At 43.2% G+C, this 19,131-nt stretch overlaps 1 protein-coding gene across 5 annotated transcripts in view; it reads left to right on the top strand.

Moving 5' to 3' along the window:
• NRG1 (neuregulin 1) overlaps positions 1–19,131 on the top strand; it is a 707,499-nt gene that overhangs the window by 553,175 nt on the left and 135,193 nt on the right. The window lies entirely within an intron of this gene.

Genomic DNA, 19,131 nt, shown 5'->3' with positions numbered 1-19,131 from the left:
ATGCCAGTGAGTTTTCAACATATGGGCCCAAACAGCACTCCTCCATTCAAGGAAGGGATTTGCATATTGGAGGGATTATTAATTATTACCAAGCAGCCTGCTTTCCTTTTCATTCTTTACAAATCTGTTACTTGGGATGATATGTGATCTTGGCTAATTTTATTATTCTTAAATGTCTTGTTGACATTAAACTGTCATTCACCGAAACCCGCAACCAGCTGTGATAAAAGACAAACATTAAAAAAGTAGAAAATAAGCCCTCCCTACACTGCAGAACAGCACATCGGGAAAAACCAGCTCTCCTTGAAACCCCTTAGCTATGCGCTAACAGTTTTATTCAAATAAAAAAACTAATTCTTTTTAAAACTTGTTTTAGAAAAACAGCAACTCTTCACTAACACTTCTGAGGAGTTAAATAATTCAAACAAACATTTGGTTTCTCCATCATAAAAAACTAGCATTCACCTGTTTTATTTTTTTTTTCATTCATTTTCTTTTTCGTTACAAACTATCAAAGGCAACAATTTGGTTGCACAAAATGGCACATGCAGTTTTTACAAAGTACTAAGAGCCAGATTTACAAAGGTATTTAGGCACTTAGAGAGGCAAGTAAGCTCCTAGTGGAATTTACGAAGCACCTGAGCAAGTTAGGTGCCTAATGCCCACTGAAAGTCAAAGGGGTTTAGGTGGTCTTGCTCATGGAGCACATTTGTAAATTCCACTAGGTTCCTACATTCATCTTTAGGTGCCTAAATACCTTTGTAAATCTCACTCCAAGTACCTACATTTTTGAAAAGACATTTAAGATTTGGTATGCCGATTAGATGTGGTTTTGGTGCTAAATAATGCCTGGGACTTCAAGGGGACAGAGGTTGTACCACTTTTCCCTTTTTCATCCTGACCAGCTTCATGATCTTTCATAAACTTTCCAAGATAAAATTGTAGCTTTGCTACGACTGAGTGTGCACAGGAACACAAGTAAGAAAACTCAGCAGTTTATCTAATGATAAAAGCTGAGTAATATACCAAAGAGCAGAACAGAAGAGTGACTGTTCTTTTTGGACAGACGTAATTGCTGTCAGGGTCACATTCAGTGCCCATCTGCTGTGGTGGTCAAGCGTTCTAGGAACGATGTGAGAGAGGTGTAAAGCATCATGCACACAACTGTAACATTGTAAACACAGGAAACACAGTTAGGATAGCAGTGACAGTAATAAAAGAAAGAAGAGTATTTCCATCCATGAACAATTACATACATGGTGATGGTGATGGGGGGGCAGAAACAGAGGAAAATGATTCCCCCCAAAGCGGTTGAAATATTAGTGGATTAAAAGTTAAACTTCCATCTCCTTAGCTCTATACCAGCCCAGTCACTGATCACATATACATCAACCTCCCACAAACCAGTCTTGCTGTTCCTCCCTTTGTTGATCTGGCTGGAGAAGAAAGTGAAATTGACCAGCTGTACAAATGGTGTATGTGAATTCTGACATCACACAAAAATAGTCAAAGAAAGATAAAACTTAGGAATTGCCAGACTGGATCAGATGCTTTGTTCATCTTGTTCGGCTGATTCTTCAGAGGCAGGTGCAAGAACCCCATGCAGTAGGAAGATGTTGGAATAATCTGCCCACCAGAGGATTCTCTGGCTGACCCCTAATAATTAGAGATTGGTGTAATCTCTGAAGCACAAGGTTTTATATCCTTCTACAACTTTTCTTCTAATCATAACTGTCAATATACCTTTTAGCCATTTATATATCCAATTTCTCTTAGAATGTTGTTAAATTCTTGACCTCTACAGCAGCCTGTGGCAATGAGTTCCACAGTCTAATTATATAGTGTGTGAAGTTGCTCATAATGAGCCCTGTCCTGTATGATGTCAGTAATACCCTCAATTCCCATTGACTTCAGTAGGAGTTGAGGGCCTCAGTACTGTGTCATGCCTAATATAAACAAAGGGGTTGGGGAGGTGGTTCGCACTAAGCAGAAAGTGACCAACTGAAGTTTTTGTCTTTCCTTTGGCTCCTAGCTCTCCTAACTCATCATTTACCCTTACTAGAAGGAACCATAGCCATGGCATATGATCATATATTGTGGCTGAAATCATGTGTCATTTTCAAAAGTCATGAAACTGGATCATCCATGACTGATACAGGAGCAAAGGAATTGCCATATCACGTGAGAGCAGTGATCCATTGATTCCAGTATCCTGTCTCTGCCTAGATGATTTAGAGGAAGGTGCAAAAAAAAAAAAAAAACCCCTAATAGGCAATTTAGGAAAACCTATTGTCTGGAAATTTCTTCCTAGTCCCCCCTTGGTTCATGCTTGGCTTATGCCCTGAAGCATGAATGTCTATATTCCTTCTATAAATCGTTTGTATGCTATCTGATGCCACTTGTAGACTTTTCATTTTCCATACCAATATTTAATTCATTTCTGAATCCTACTAAGATTGTGGCCTCAATGGCTCTAAATGAACAGGTATTTTCAATGACACTCCCCCCTAAAAAAGTTTTTTTCTACCTCTATCTTGCTAGGAAACTTTGGCCATTTCTCCTTGGCCATAATGATCCATGAAGAATTCTAGAAGTATAGAGGGGCACAATTTTCCTGTACTGCCAGCAGCCAACAGAGATTCTTCCTTAGCTCAAGTGGTAGGGGGTTTTGCTTTCCAAGCAAGAGGCATTTGGCTACTAGGGTGTTAGATGTGATGTGAGAACATAGACAATAGAGGAAGGGAATTCTAATCCCACAGTCCTTATGGAGTGCTGAGTGACTGGTGTGCATCACAGTAATTGTAAGGTTCCTAGGTGACTGTTGACTGGCTACAAGGTAATCTGTATGATATATGTATGAATTCTGTGTGTGTCTTTGTACATACAGTAAATATGTACAGCACATAGCAGGAGAAATTCACCTCTGTGCAGAGGGCCAGCGCAACTAAGCTCTGGCTTATCCATAATAATTTGGAAGGTATCAAATGTGTCTTCAGAATTTGCATGCTTAGTCTGCCTTGGGGAAGGGGATTGTCTTGGTGCAGATAGAGCTTAGATAGCAATTTATTCGTCATCAGGGCAAGACAGTAAACCCGACTCTTCATTTCAGGGAAGGGTGAATAAGGAAGGATGCATTTTCTGGCAAACCAGGGGATCATGAGCCTTAATCGTTTCCAGATGGGATTTCCATAATTATGTCTATTTCACGCATGATGCATACTTTTACCATGAGGAAATGTACAGGTTTAAGGTGGAACATTTGTGGAGAGGGAGGGGAATCATCTATACAGATGCAATTTTTTGTCTCTGACAGTCGTTTGGGCTGCACCAGTCAGGTCTGAAGATCTAAGTTAATTGCCTGGGTTTTATAACTCACATATGAATCGACAACAGCAATTTGTTTCTGAGATGATTGTAACTTTGGAATTGATATTCTCTCTTCCCTCACCACAAACCTAAATATTCCCCTTTGTTTTTGTTGCGTGGGAGGCTGTGAAGAGAGCTTGCAGCTACTTGCACTTGGTAGGTGAATGAAAGAAGCGTTTTATAAGGCCCCACAATGAATTTGCATACCTTCTGTGATCTTCCACGCGTCTGCTCCCGGTAAGCATATCACTCTTGTTTACTTCAAGTACAGCCCCACCTTAGATTTTCCAGAAATGCTCCTTTGCTTAAAAATTCCTAAATCCTTCAATAACATGAAATCTGACTAAGCAAATGCAGAGGTGAATAAACAACATTAGCACAAGAATGCGTTTAATAGGTGTTCAGCTAAGACAGAGGACTGGATGGTCCAGTGGTTAGGCCTGGGGTTTGGGAGACCCAGGTCCCTGCTCTGGCAAAGACTTTGTGTGAACTTGAGCAATGGGAGTTAGGCACCTAAATACCTTTGAGGATCTGGGGCTTCACCTCTTTGGGCCTCAGTTCCCCATCTGCACAATGGGGGTAATAGCACCGCCCTACTTCACAGGGGTGTTGCCAGGATATGTTAAAGAATGTGAAGTACTTAGTTACCACAGAAACAAGGGCCAGATAAAAATGACAGAGAAACCAAATTATGATCCTATTCTAATCAAGAGGAGTTTGGGCTCTGATTTCGGTGGGACCAGGATTTGGCTAAGCATGTGACAGAGTAGGTGCATGGGACCCAAATACACAACAATGGCATAAGTGGTAATTTAACCATTGATGTCAATGGGGAGGCAGGTATGTCATTCAGCAACAGACAGATGTTTTCAGAAGTAATTTAAATGCTCTTTATTACACAGCTAAGGAGAATTTTTTCTTAAATTATCTGATGGTCTTAAAGACCTTGCTGTTTGTGTGATGCTTAAAGAAGATGCTCTAAATCCACATTCCGTATTACGGCATTAAAGGTTTGGCTCATGGCTTTATAGAAAGAATGTTGTTTATTGCTCAATAAATCGGGTTACTATAATTGTAAAACTTCTACCTGCATTTCTGATCAGCATTTGAAATAGCTAATTCCTGCAATCGAGAACATAGAAACCAGTATAACATTATTGCAGCACTAAATTAACGGCAACTTTGTCAACCACAAATGTGATCCTATATGAATATTTTGCAATACAAAAATCCCTGTGAAACAGTGCATATGCTGTAAAGAGTTGCCTCTTTGGCTTGGCTGGTATACATCTTTAACAATGTAACGGCTTCTTCAGATTGTTTTCACTTGTATAACGAGTGCAGAATTGTAGTTTCAAAATTTGCCGCCATTTAATAACACCTTTCCTTTTAATTTTTTTTAATATTAAACAGCTTTTGATGTAACATACAGCGTTTCACACACACAATAAATGTCATGTTGTTTGAGATTTTGTTTTGTTTTTATTTTAAATGCAGGGGGTTGCTTCTAGGAAAGGTATTTGTTACATTAGCAAATGAAAGCCTTCCTTCTCCTAATAGGATTAGACCAAATAATTACAAGAGGCTCTCTATGCCATCCCAGCGCTGTTCCCCACAGTGGTGCTGAAGGGCCTCTCTAGGACACACGGAGGTTCAATGTCAGAGTATGGCTGAAAAGGTTACATTTAATTCATGGCCACTTGGGAGAGATGGAGTCACCTTCAGATGAAGGGCTACAGTTCTTCCTGCCATGAGCCCCAGTACACCTAGCCAATAGGAACAGGAAACAACTACTTAAGCCTCAAAAATACCACCAGCCACTAATGGTGGAACTAAGGCACTGTTGCTAAGGGACTATAATTAGCAGGGAGCAGGAAGAAATTGGGAGTTTAACCTGGTGCAACACCATCATCTCACCATGTAGTAAGGTTCACTTTGCGAGACCTGGAGGGTTTGTGTAGGGTTCCATGGAAGCGTTCTGCAAGTTACTGCAATGTTTGTGACATACTTCAGCAGATGGCCCATGGAGAATCCCTAAACCCAAAGATTGCATTATGACACTGGGTATACTAGAATAGGAAGCTCCTGCAAGTGCCATCTATCCCAGGTACTGAGCGCCTCACACTCATTAGCATATTTGTATTCCCATCATCCCACGTGATGTAGGAAAGTCTGTTATCCACCTTGTACAGATGGGGACCCAAGGCACACAGAGATTAAGGCCCAGATCCTCAAAGATATTTAGATGCCTAATGGGAGTGAGGCACCTAAATACATTTTGAGGATCTGGACCCAAGTGACTTATGCAGGATCAAGTCTGTGGCAGAGCAGGAAATTGAACCAACATCCCCCAGGACCCAGGCTGCGCCCTAATACTGGACCCCTGGATCCTACCATGAACCTAATGGATCTATTTTATGGTCTCTCGGCAAGGACCCATTGTGTGCACATGTGGCATCCCCCTGAAATCAGTAAGGCTCTTCAAGGTCCATGTGAGGAGTATTGGGGAGCCTTCAGCATTAGGCCAGCATCACACATTCGCCTGCTGCTGTTTATAGATTTCACAGCTAAGCACTTGTGTCAAGAAGTCACAAGTTCCCTGCAGAAATCAGCTGCCTGAAAAAAGGTGAAGTTCGTTTTGGGAAGAACAAATGCAGCCTATCAGGAGAGGACTGATTTCCTTTTTATTATTTTAATTAGTTTGTACCGTCTGCAACCTTATTACTTGTTTAAGTCTCATCTCCCCTCCCCTCCCCCCGCACTTTGTTACTTAGCCTTCATTTCAGGGCTCAGCCTCTGCATCCATATTTGTATGTGGCATGATCTGTTGCCCATGATCAGCTTGGAAATGAAATCTGAAAGGCATTATTTCAGAATGTGTGCACAGATGTCAACTTGACAGATACATGTCTGCAATGGTAGGTCATTGCTTAGCATGCCAGGAAATGAGCATTTCTGGCTTGCCTGACTACCAGTTTGATATTCCTTGAAATCCTGGACAAACACAATGATTTTTCTGAATAAAAAGCACATTGTTTTAATGGGAGAGGGGCAAGAGTGAAATGCCTCACTAAAGGCCGTCATTTACTTTTCATCTTGGCCACTAAATTAAGTGGTGCCATCTGCAGTTGTTTTCCCCACACACCCTCTGGAGAGCCCTAGCTTGAGTAAATACATTTGAACATAATCATATTAATAGATCAAAGGAAATATACAATCTTATTGTCACAGGTTAATTGTTACTGGATCATTCTTCCTGTTGATGGTCTACTGTACTCTGTCTCAGTAGCGAATTCAGACCGGCCTTCTATTCCTAGCGCTGTTTTTTGTTGTTGTTTTAATATTTGTTATTACTTAGCTATTTAGTTTGGCAAGGTTGAAATCTGTCCACAGCACCTAATGCACAAGCAAGCTTTCTATTGCCAATAGCTGTAACTTACCACTATAGTGGTAGGTAGCATGCCTGGACTTTCTCGACTCTGCATCCACATAAATAATGCATTCAGCTTCCTGTAACTACAAGAATCCACAGAGTTTTTATTGCGGGAGAGGGGAGGAGATAGGGGATGGACAGTGGTGGAAACAGCTGCAAGTAATTATTATTACTGATTAGACTCCAGCTGCATGGGGTTTTTTAATTAGCCAGTGTCTAACCCTAATGGATACATTGTGATATTTGTTAATGTTTGTTAAGTATGGAAGGTTAAGGAATGAACTTTATTCTCTTCTGGCACACACACATGCACCAAATCCCCTGCGTTCTTTTAGCAGGGCTAGTTATTGAAATTCTGGCAAGGAACACTCATCCAGCAGCATAGCTCCAAACTTTGTATCTGATTGTTTCTTAATTATCTTGGTTAAATGCAAGTCATCATAGAAAAGCAGCTTCAGTGACTGTTTTATGTACTGAAAAAGCTTAGCAGCATTACTTTCCTGTTCAACCCACTAACCAACATGGTAAAGGGATAGAAATGTAAATGCAGTAAGCACATTATCCAGGTGCTGGTAACTGTCCCTGTTCCTCTCTCTAGCTCATTACCAGCCAACCATGTAGTAATGTGAATGTCATGCCTTTTTCGTACTGATGCTGTAAACTGTGACATACTAGTCCCTGTGCCAGACTGTGGAATGATATGTGTAATGTATACAATACCAAAGATATAGCAGAGGGGAGATACAGCGGAAAACACCGTTTAGCTATTCAGATGAAGGTTTCAGATTAGAAACGTAACTACAGTATGCAACAAGTCAAAATTGGTTAAAACACAGAGTGCTGACTAAGCATAAAATTCCCCTTTGTCATTCTTACTTGACTGAATTTTAATTACTTGCTGGAAATCCACAACTTTCTCCATCCAATGCCAAAAGAGTGATTCATTCATTTCTTGGCTTTGTGGGTAAAGTAGGAGACAAGTATTAAATATTAAATCTCCTTGATGATGCTGAGATTATGAGACATGGAACGGCGAACTGCGGCCAGTGGGAGCTGCAATCGGCCAAACAAACCATCCCAGTCCGCCAGCAGCTTTCCCTGACAAGCCACATGCAAAGGTTGCCAATCCCTACTCTAATAATAAAAATATAGCAGTAGAGATATATCACTGACCACCTGACCAGGATGGTGATAGTGATTGTGATATGCTCAGGGAGATTAGAAAGGCTATTAAAATAAAAAACTCAATAATAATGGAGGATTTCAACTATCCCCATATTGACTGGGTACATGTCACCTCAGGATGGGATGCAGAGATAAAGTTTCTTGACACCTTAAATGACTGCTTCTTGGAGCAGCTGGTCCTGGAACCCACAAGAGGAGACGCAATTCTTGATTTATTCCTAAGTGGAGCACAGGATAAGGTCCAAGAGCTGAATATAGCTGGACCGCTTAGTAATAGTGACCATAACATAATTAAATTTGTTGCGGAGAACACTGTAGAATTTAATTTCAGAAAGGGGAACTACTCAAAAATGAGGAGGTTAGTTAAACAGAAATTAAAAGGTACAGCACCAAAAGTACAACCTGCATGGAAACTTTTTAAAGACACCGTAATAGAGGCTCAACTTAAATGTATACCCCAAATTAAGAAACATAGTAAGAGAACCAAAAAAGAGCCACTGTGTCTAAACAACGAAGTAAAAGAAGCAGTGAGAGGCAAAAAGGCATCCTTTAAAAAGTAGAAGTTAAGTCCTAGTGAGTAAAATAGAAAGGAGCATAAACTCTGGTAAATGAAAAGTAAAAATATAATTAGAAAGGCCAAAAAAGAATTTGAAGTACAGCTAGCCAAAGACACAAAAAGTAATAGCAAAAAATTTTTTTAACTACATCAGGAGCAGGAAGCCTGCTAAACAACCAGTGGGGCCTCTGGATGATCGAGATGCTAAAAGGAGCACTCAAGGACGATAAGGCCATTGCGGAGAAACTAAATGAATTTTTTGCATCGGTCTTCACGGTTGAGTACATGTCCCAAACCTGAGCCATTTTTTTTAGGTGACAAATCTGAGGAACTGTCCCAGATTGAGGTGTCCCAGATAGAGGAAGTTTTGGAACAAATTAATAAGCTAAACAGTAATAAGTCACCAGGACCAGATGGTACTCACCCAAGAGTTCTGAAGGAACTCAAATGTTAAATTGCAGGACTACTAACTGTAGTCTGTAACCTATCATTTAAATCAGCTTCTGTACCAAACGACTGGAGGATAGCTAATGTGAAGACAATTTTTAAAAAGAGCTCCAGAGGTGACCCTGGCATTTACAGGCTGGTAACCCTGACTTCAGTACCAGGCAAACTGGTTGAAACTATAGTAAAGAACAAAATTGTCAGACACATAGATGAACATAATTTGTTGGGGAAGAGTCAACATGGTTTTTGTAAAGGAAAATCATGCCTCACCAATCTACTAGAATTCTTTGAGGGGGTCAACAAGCATGGGGACAAGGAGGATCCAGTGGATATAGCGTATTTAGATTTTCAGAAAGCCTTTGACAAAGTCCTTCACCAAAGGCTCTTAAGCAAAGTAAGCTGTCGTGGGATAACAGGGAAGGTTCTCTCATGGATTGGTAACTGGTTAAAAGATAGGAAACAAAGGGTAGGAACAAATGGCCTGTTTTCAGAATGTAGAGAGGTAAATAGTGGTGTCCCTTCAGGGTCTGTACTGGGCCCAGTCCTATTTAACATATTCATAAATGATCTGGAAAAAGGGGTAAACAGTGAGGTGGCAAAATTTGCAGATGATACAAAACTACTCAAGATAGTTAAATCCCAGGAAGACTGTGAAGAGCTGCAAAAGGATCTTTCAAAACTGGGTGACTGGGCAACAAAATGGCCAATGAAATTCAGTGTTGATAAATGCAAAGTAATGCACATTGGAAAACATAATCCCAACTATACATATAAAATGATGGGATCTAAATTAGCTGTTACCACTCAAGAAAGAGATCTTGGAGTCATTGTGGATAGTCCTCTGAAAACATCCACTCAATGTGCAGCGGCAGTCAAAAATGCGAACAGAATGTTGGGCGTCATTAAGAAAGAGATAGATAATAAGACAGAAAATATCATATTGCCTCTATATAAAACCATGGTACACTCACATCTTGAATACTGTGTGCAGATGTCGTCGCCCCATCTCAAAAAAGATATACTGGAATTGGAAAAGGTTCAGAAAAGGGCAACAAAAATTATTAGGGGTATGGAACGGCTGCCGTATGAGGGGAGATTAATAAGACTGGGACTTTTCAGTTTAGAAAAGAGACGAGTGGGGGTGATATGATAGAGATCTATAAAATCATGACCAGTGTGGGGAAAGTAAATAAGAAAGTGTTATATACTTCTTCTCATAACACAAGAACTAGGGGCCACCAAGTGAAATTAATAGGCAGCCCATGTAAAACAAACAAAAGAAAGTATTTTTTCACATAACACACAGTCAGCCTGTGGAATTCTTTGCCAGAGGGTGTTGTGAAGGCCAAGACTATAACAGGGTTCAAAAAAGAACTAGATAAATTCAGGGAGGATACGTCCATCAATGGCTATTCGCCCGGATGGGCAGGGATGGTGTCCCTAGCCTCTGTTTGCCAGAACCTGGGAATAGGCAACAGGGGATGGATCACTTGATGATTATCTGTTCTGTTCATTCCCTCTGGGGCACCTGGCATTGGCCACTGTTAAGAGACAGGATACTGGGCTAGATGGACCTTTGGTCTGACCCAGTATGGCCATTCTTATGTTCGTAAATTGTAAAAATGCTTCCATCTAGCACTGGCTGCAAAGCCTTAATTTTCTTTTTTAAGCTTCCCCATGGAATAATTATGTAGTATGTATATCATATATCCCCATGCAGGGTTGAGTCCCTTTACCCTATTTACATCTGTTTTCCAAGGAATCTCTAAATTGAGCTGGGAGGAGGGTGGTAAATCAGCCCCTAAATATGGTGGGGGAGGAGCAGAAAAACACTTTTGCCCTCATCCTTGGGTTCTTTGTTAAGAACTCTACTTGGTGCAGAGCCTGCTGAATGAACTATAGGTGCTGCTTGTGTCATCTTTTTCTGAGGTTTGGCAGAGGGGAAGGAAGGCCCAGTGGTTAGAGCACTGGCCTGGAACTCTGGAGACCTAGGTTCAAATTCCTGCTCTGCCACAGGCTTCCTGTATGGTCTTGGGTGAGCCACTTAGTGTCTTTCTGTGCCTGAGCTGTAGAATGGGGATCACCGCACTTTGCTAACTCATGGAGCTGTGTTGTGAGGATAAAAACGTTAAAGACCGTGAGCCACTCAGATGCTACAGCACTAAGGGAGATGAGAAGAATACTGTTCTCAAGTAAAACACACAGTGTACTCGTCTCTTTCCCACTGCTTACTCTCCTAGGCAGGAGGAATGAGTTGGGTGCTTTCTATTTCTTGTATTAAACTGTCTGCTCATTTCCTGAATGCTACTTTACCATATAATTCCCCTGATTATCTTTTCCATTGGACAGTTCCAGTATTCAACATAGTCTGAGCCTGTGTATACATCAGCTGAGCAATTTATTGCCATTGATTAAAGCTCCTGAAATTCATGTTTCATGTCATAGTCCTGCGTCACAGGGAGTGCCACAAACTCTGCTTCTGATTAGGATGAAAGAGACGCAGTGTCTCACATTTCACTGGAGGCTGAAAAGAGTCAGAAGACCCTTTTGTTCCCATTAAACAACAGCCCATCTTATTGTATCTTTACATTACAATTACTTGCAGCAAAGATTGAAACGATTCACATTTCTTGGGAGAACCCGTCGTTTTTAGTGAAGCACGTTTCTGTAAACCGCAGTGATTGCCCTTAAAGAGTCTGCATCCTGCCAATAGATAGTATATGGGTATACGCTGTACATATAGATGATTCCACAGTAAAGTCAAAATGCATGCTGGGATGAGCATTAACCTTTCAAGTGCACTGACATTCCTAATGACTGGTCTGCAGGTTTCTGATAAATATATGTTGTTGTGATTGCCCCCAGCTGACACACTTCCGGGTACATGTTCGAGAAGGCTTGTTGAAGATTGCGTCCTATCTTTTATTGTGCACATCACAAGGGAATGTATTAGTCTTCACAAAGGGATCCCACTGAAGTTGAGCGCATGCTTAAGTGCTGTGTCAGATTAGGGCCTATATGTATTTAGCACTAAAGCTTTCCTGCCTTTTCCTTAAAGGAGACGCACGTACCAAAAACCATACATGAGGAAAAAAAGTACAGATTTCCAGCACAGCTGTCCTCCCAATGACATGGGGATATGGCAGAGGGAGGGGGAGGGGTCCGCTATGTGTGCATGGGAGAAAGCAGGATTCATGGGACATCTGCTTCTCTCTCTCTCTCTCACACACACACACATACTCTCTCTTTCTCTCTCACTCCCTCTCTCTTTCTGTCTCTCTCTAGTTGGTCAGGAAGTAGACAGAACCTTCACTCCACCCCCGAGCATGCACTGCCCAGAAGTCATCTGCACCTGCAAAAGGGCTGTCATGAATTCCTTCCCCTGTCCCCTTCTTAGAGCAAGATGGGAGCAGGGAAGGAATTGTGACTCCCTGTAGATAGATGAAACCCAGCTCCCTGGACCAGAGCCCAATCCAGCCATTTAAAAGAGGGCTGGACCACACCTGGGCCTATACAGGGCTGCTAGTAGGCAGCTGGAGAGGGAGGGCTGTAACAGGCAGAGCCTCAGAGGGGAAGTCACACTGGAGTGGAGCTAGCAAAGGGCTCAGGGGAGCAGCCCTGTGACTGCTGCTCCAGGAGGGGAGCAGAGCTGGCCAAGGCTGGGAAGCCTGCAGGAGCTGGAGGGCCAGAGACCCCTTGGAGGGGTGGCCCTGAAGCCTGTCACTGAGGATTGAGTTCAGACTGTGTTCTGCCTGTCTGATAACCTCTGTTGTGAAAATAAACCTCCTTGAAAAGCCGAGCGTGGCAACACATGGTTTGGAGCCAGGGAGACGCGACAGCCCTGGTGACACTCCCATTCAGAAAAATTATGTCTTCTGTACATGACACAGAGGCTCAGGTTGGTCTCGCTTTTAGCTTTTGCCGTTCCAGTGAAGGACTTACAGAGAAATAGGATTTCTCCTTAAGCATTTTTTGTGTGGGAGTGTTTCATGGGAGCTCTTTGAAATTCTCAGAGGTTCAGATGGCTGGAATTAGTCCCTGGGGAGATGGATTAGTGGGCAGAGGGCAGGTGAGTCCTCAAAGGTGCATGACAAATGGATCTACCATGTGGTTCCCCAATTTATTACATGGATATCTCCTTATGTATACATATCGATACACACACGTCGATACACTTCGGGGAGAGGGGGTAACTGCTGTCAGTGTCGATATGCATTGGGCATGCTTGGTGGTTTTTTATGACCTTCGTCTTCTAAATGCTGCATTTATTTAATTGGAAGAAAGTGACCCATAATCAATAAGCGGGATCCTTTTAACCTTAATCATCAATCCCGTATTAATGAATGTGCTGCTTTTTAATCCTCCTAGTTACACTGTTTTCAGTTTCTCAGTGTATGGCAAAAATGGAATGAAATGCAAATTGATAGAGTGGTTCCCTGTATTAATACCACAAGAGCATATTGTTGCTCGTGTCTGTTTGAAAGTTCCGAGAGTGCAATGCACGGAATGAAGTCACTTTGCCAATACCAGTATTTTGCTACTAACCATCATCCATTCTCAACCTGTGACTCAACATGTCCAAGTGTAACGTACAATACATCTGCCCATGAGCACATACTTTGTCTCTTCGGGTCCTGATGCTTCCCAGAATGTAGTGTACTCTTAGGGAATCCAGGTAGGGAATATTTTGAGTTAAAGTGAGGTTGTAGCAGCTGGATATTTCAAATCAGATTACCCTCATGCTAAGAGTAATAAGGCTTATCAGGCCTAATTTATAAACCCATAAGCAGGTTTCGGCCTGGTTAGTACATGGACGAGTGACCACCTGAGAATAATGTTACTCGTTGCTTTACTTTGCTGGCAGTGGATATTCTACATGGTGATTATATATTTATTTATTCTTTATTTTGAGAAATGTTTTATGTATATTTGTGGCTTGCTGGAGGGTGGTTCTCTATAGTGTTACATTCTGTGGCTTGTGCTATGCAGGAAGTCAGACTAAAAGGGTGACTTCTATCCTTAAAATGTGTGAAAACCGCGTTAGACACTATTCAGTCAGAAGGACTGATACAGCCTCTACCAACTCCTCTGCTCACTTCCCCCCATCTCAGTCTTGAGAATAATTATTTTTTCTCTCTTCTTCTTGAGAACTTACAGCAGTGAAGGGATTTATATTAAATTTACTGGCAAAGTGCACCACCCAATACAAAAACATTTTGCAAACTTCTAAGTCCAAGTCCACCATTTATTATATGGCAGGAGTCCGATCACAGTCACAAAGCAACTTCATTGACATGGAATCTGCACCACCTTTTCCTCTTGGCCAAAGAGGCCCAAGTCATGTACGTACACAGACATACTGCTGTACACTGGGAGTTCACCTACGGAGACCCTTGCCTAGCCTACTCTTATGATTTGTTACCAGTGGGTTAGTCTGGTTAACTTCTGCACCGGCAAGCTATAGACAAGTCACCCAGACTCACTTACCTTTCAGGGTCTCCATTTCCATTAACCCATTGTTGGTTTGACTCCCAGCTGCTCATCTTCTCTAACCTGCAACAGAATCATGTTAAAGCAATATACATCTTTCTTACTATGGTAATGCAGGAATGAAAAGCCAAACCTTGCAGCTGCCGGTCCTCGGGGAGGTGGTTAGGGATGGGGGTCCAGGGAGCGGGTGGTCAGGGTACAAGGAGCAGGGGGGTTTGGATGGGTTGAGGGTTCTGAGGGGGACAGTCGGAGGGCGGGAAGTAGGAAGGGGCAGGGGCCAGGCTGTTTGGGGAGGCACAGCCTTCCCTACCCTGCCCTCCATACAGTTTTGCAACCCTGATGTGGCCCTAGGGCCAAAAAGTTTGCCCACCCTGCTATAGGTAGAAAGCACCAAACGGCAAGAAATTCCCCCCACCCCCCACTCCCCAGGTGAAGTGAGATAAGGTGTACTAGCCCACCTCCTCTTCCAATGCCTTCCTTTTTCACACCCCGTGCTTTGCAGCACGTTGGGCTACCCCCATTTGCCATCGTTGCCTATCAACTGCCCTGCTCTCCAAATCTTCCCATTTCATGTTGAGGTGCTTGATGTTGTTCAGAACTGATTGTTTCCATGTTATTCGCGGTCTTCCTCTCTTTCTTCTTGCATTTTCTGGCTTTGGTTCAAGGGCGGTATTTGGTAAGCATTCTTTTTCCATTCTCAGCACATGTCCTAGCCACGGATGTCTTCTTTTGTAGATTATGTGTGAGAGGGTGCCTTGACCAGCAATTTTTCTGGCCCAGACGAATCGCTTCTCAGAGCTAGAATTACAGCACTCGGGCAGATTGTCCCCCTGGCCCCGGTTCCATGTGTGGAGCAGGGCCAGAAACGCAGAGTGGGAGAGGATGCAGACTTTGCTCCCTGGGCTCCAATTCCCATGCAGAAGCTTGTTGGCACAGAAGAAGTGAATGGAGCCCTGATAGTCCACAACAAGGGTGTGGCCCCACCCACCCCGTGGTGAGGGAGGGCAGTGGGGTTTGTTAAACCTCGGGGGTGTGGGCGGGCTAGGGGGGTTGAGTGGGTGATGAGAGCAGCAGTGCAGCTGGCTTGGTGGGAAGGGGATCATGGGGAGGGGGGAGTGAGACCTGTGTGAGGGAGGATAGGAACTGAGTGCTAATGCTGAGGAGGCAGAGAGTGAGCCAGGCCTAGTGGTGCTGTGGTGTAAGGGACCTGCAGTCAAGAGCAGGGAGAAGCTGGACCGATGGAGGGGGTTACTGCAGCTTGGAGGGGAGCCAGGCCTGTTGTGATGCTGCTGAAGCAGGCAGCAGGAGAGGTTTGCATCCTAGACGAGCGAAGTGCTGAGACAGTGCAGACGGGCAGGGCCTTGGCATGTGGAGGAGTAGCTGAAACAAATGAGGAGCTACAGTAAGTTACTCTGGTTTTTGCCAGTCATGTTCAGCAGCTGCAGTGATGCGATGCATGCTGAGTTTTTATCACAGCTCCCTCCCTCCTGCCCCACCCCACCTTCGCACAACCCTGCTCCCAGTGACACAGGACAGACAATCCCCCAGCAGGGGCAGTCCGCCTAGCGAGCAGGAGAGAGCTGCGTGCGCTGCGTGTGGTTATGGCACTGGTCTGTGGCGGGGTGTGCCACTCTTCAGCAGAGGGTCGCAGCTGAGGTGGGCAGTGCGGATTCACCTACCGTTTGTAAGGGAGCTTGTTCTAACTGAGATGTGTGAGACTCCCACAAAGCACGGCCTGAGCAACAATTTCAAATGAGTGTGGACATGTTACACAGATTGAAAACCCAGTGGAAGGGCTGAAAATAAATGGCCAGGCCAAGTGCACAGAATTAGAGCTTGACGTACAGTGGGGCCCTAGTGGTCTTCAGCTTGCGGTGTGGTGGTAAAGGAAGAACGGCAGGTTCTTGGTCTGCATACACAGAGGTGTCACAGCATGAGCGAAGGAGGTGATCGTCCCTTTCTACGCCCTCCAGAGAACTAGACATTATTTATTAATTAGATGGGACTTGTGAGCCTGCCCCTGCCACATTCACATCTGTTCATCTCCGCACCAGAGAGATGTCAACAAAGAGGAGAAAACTGAGAGAAGGGCAACGGAAATGATGCATAGGGTAGAGGGACTGAGCTACAGAGAAAGATTCAGAGAACTAAATATATGTAGTTTTTCTAAAAGGCAGCTCCATGTGGGGGAATATGGTAATGGGTTACCCGTATTTGGAGGGATCCAGGTGTGCGAAAAGGTCATAGTTAGGGATAATAAAAAAGCAAGATTTGGAAAATAGGCTGAATAAAAAAAAATCCAGTGGTGAAATGCATTAGAACAGTGGTTCGCAAACTAGGCCTGCCACTTGTTCAGGGAAAGCCCCTGACGGGACAGGCCGGTTTGTTTACCTGCTGCGTCTGCACCATGTTCCCTGGACAAGTGGCAGCCCTAATTTGAGAACCACTGCATTAGACACTCAAACGTTGTGGTCCTCATCTGTAGAAAGGGTCCTCATCCCTACCTTACAGTGGCAATATAATGTGTGTGATTCATTGCCATTTGGGAAGTATTTTGCTATATTTGCCGAAAGATGCAGTATGATCAGCTAGCTAATGCAAAGGTAAAAAGATAAGCAACTCTATGTGATCAAAGGCAATCATTCTGGCAGAGATTTCTGATCACATCATAAACCTTAAGACCAGATCCCACAGTGGAATTACAGCCTTAGATTGTTGATTATATTTTTATAAAGAATGTTGCTATCAGCTGTGGATTTTTTTTTAATGTAACCATGGGTCTTTCCCCAGACTCTCACATGTTGTTCTGCCATGTACTATTGTATAGTTCAGTGGTTCTCAGCCCGTGGGTCACTTGCAGCCCAGTCAGCACAGAGCTGTGGCCCATGAGTCATCCTCAGGGCCATACAGGTAGTATATATATTGTGTGGATGCCACGCACATAACACAGCCTGCAGTGGTAAATAGGTTGAGAACCGCTGCTATAGTTGGCCAAGCAAAGATACTCTGCATGGATGTGTTTCTGGAAGGTGCTGAGTACCTTGGACTCCCGTTGTCTACTGCTGCAACATTTTCGCATTGTCTAGCTTATGAGAGCTTGACTTCTGAGCCTTAATGCTCAATTTGTTTTCATTTAAGAGGAAGTATTTGATAAACATAGCTGAGCGCAGACCCCTATTCGTTTAATTTAATATAATAGGACAAAGTCATTCCTGGTATAATTCCTTTGACACCAGTTGATTTTCACCAGGTATAAATGTGTCCCAGTGGCACCAAAGAAACTGGTGGTGGTGTTCACTCTCGGTAAACAGCAGATCACCCATGGAACTACCTCAGTGCCAATAACCCTGGTTTAGACAAAGATTACTCCCCCTTACACTGCGGTCCCAGTGGGAGTTAGTTATTTTCAACTACCATGAATAAATAAAAAGGAAACTAGTCACTAAGTATCATTCGAAACAAGAAACAAAACCAGGACAATTCAGAGGGACTGATTCTTTGTTTCCGTGCGCCTTGTGCCATCATTCGTACCAGTATAAAATGGGTGTAAAATGCTGTCAATTCCCTGGTGGAAATGATGGCACAAGGCGGAGGAGAGGAGCTGAGAATCAGAGCTCCTTTTCTCATCGTATATGTTAATATTATGCCAATGTATTCTAACACATAAAGGGCCTGATTCTGATCTCCATTACACCATTATAGCTCTTTTGACTTCAGTGAAGCTGCTCCTTGATTTATGCTAATTTAAGTGAGGCATGAATAAGCACCATAGGATGTAACAGATCTTTGCAATACAGAGAAACAATGGACCAAGTTAAGGAAAGAGCAGAAGCTTTATTAATGCTGGATTTCCTTGATCTTTGTCAATTTCAAGCAGGACCGAAACATTGTATTTTCTGTATCAGTTACAAACTAGCTCTTGAGAGATGGATTTTCTTTTAAGAATGTTAAATTTATTTCCAAAACAGAATTTAAAAAGCTGGTGCAATCCCCCTCTCCATAATAAACTTACAGGCAAATTTGTCAAAGATTAAAATGACTTTTTTTAAATATTCGTTTCCCTAAGATGCATCACCTCATTGTTAGGGAGTTAAACTTATTAGAGTGATTGAGAAGGAATGCTATCTGTACCCGACAGGCAGGAAGAAACTGCAGTAGAAAAGCCTACTTCCCTTGGGAGAGATCAGATATCAGACTTGCTGAGCATCAGGTCTAACCCATAAGCCTACCATCTACACCCCCATCTCAGCTTTGTTAGATTGCTGTAATCGATTACTATCTTCTTCTGACCAAACAGTGGAAGGAAGAGAGACAGAGAGAGAGAGAGAGAGAGAGAGAGAGAGAGAGCGCATAACTGCTGCCTGCCTGCCTCCCTTTGATTTGATGGCCTTTATTCCTTCTAATTGGATAAAATAGGAAGTCACTAGCAGTCCTGTGTTGCTGGGTGTACTGATTTCACTCAGAGCCGTCCTGCAGAGGGGTGGGGGTGGGGAGACAAAGGAGAGAGGGTGTCCGTATATCAGAGAAACAGACTGTGAGGGAGGAGAGGGGGGAAAAAAGAGGAGGAAAGTGAGCGAGCGCTCAAGAAGGACAAAGAGGAAGGGGTGGGGGGAAGAAGGGAGTTACCACCCTCCTGGCATTGCGCTTCCTTTCA

Source organism: Lepidochelys olivacea (assembly GCF_965140295.1).
Source record: "Lepidochelys olivacea isolate rLepOli2 genome assembly, chromosome: 5".
Taxonomy (NCBI): domain Eukaryota; kingdom Metazoa; phylum Chordata; order Testudines; family Cheloniidae; genus Lepidochelys; species Lepidochelys olivacea.
This window is presented reverse-complemented; position numbering and strand designations above follow the sequence as displayed.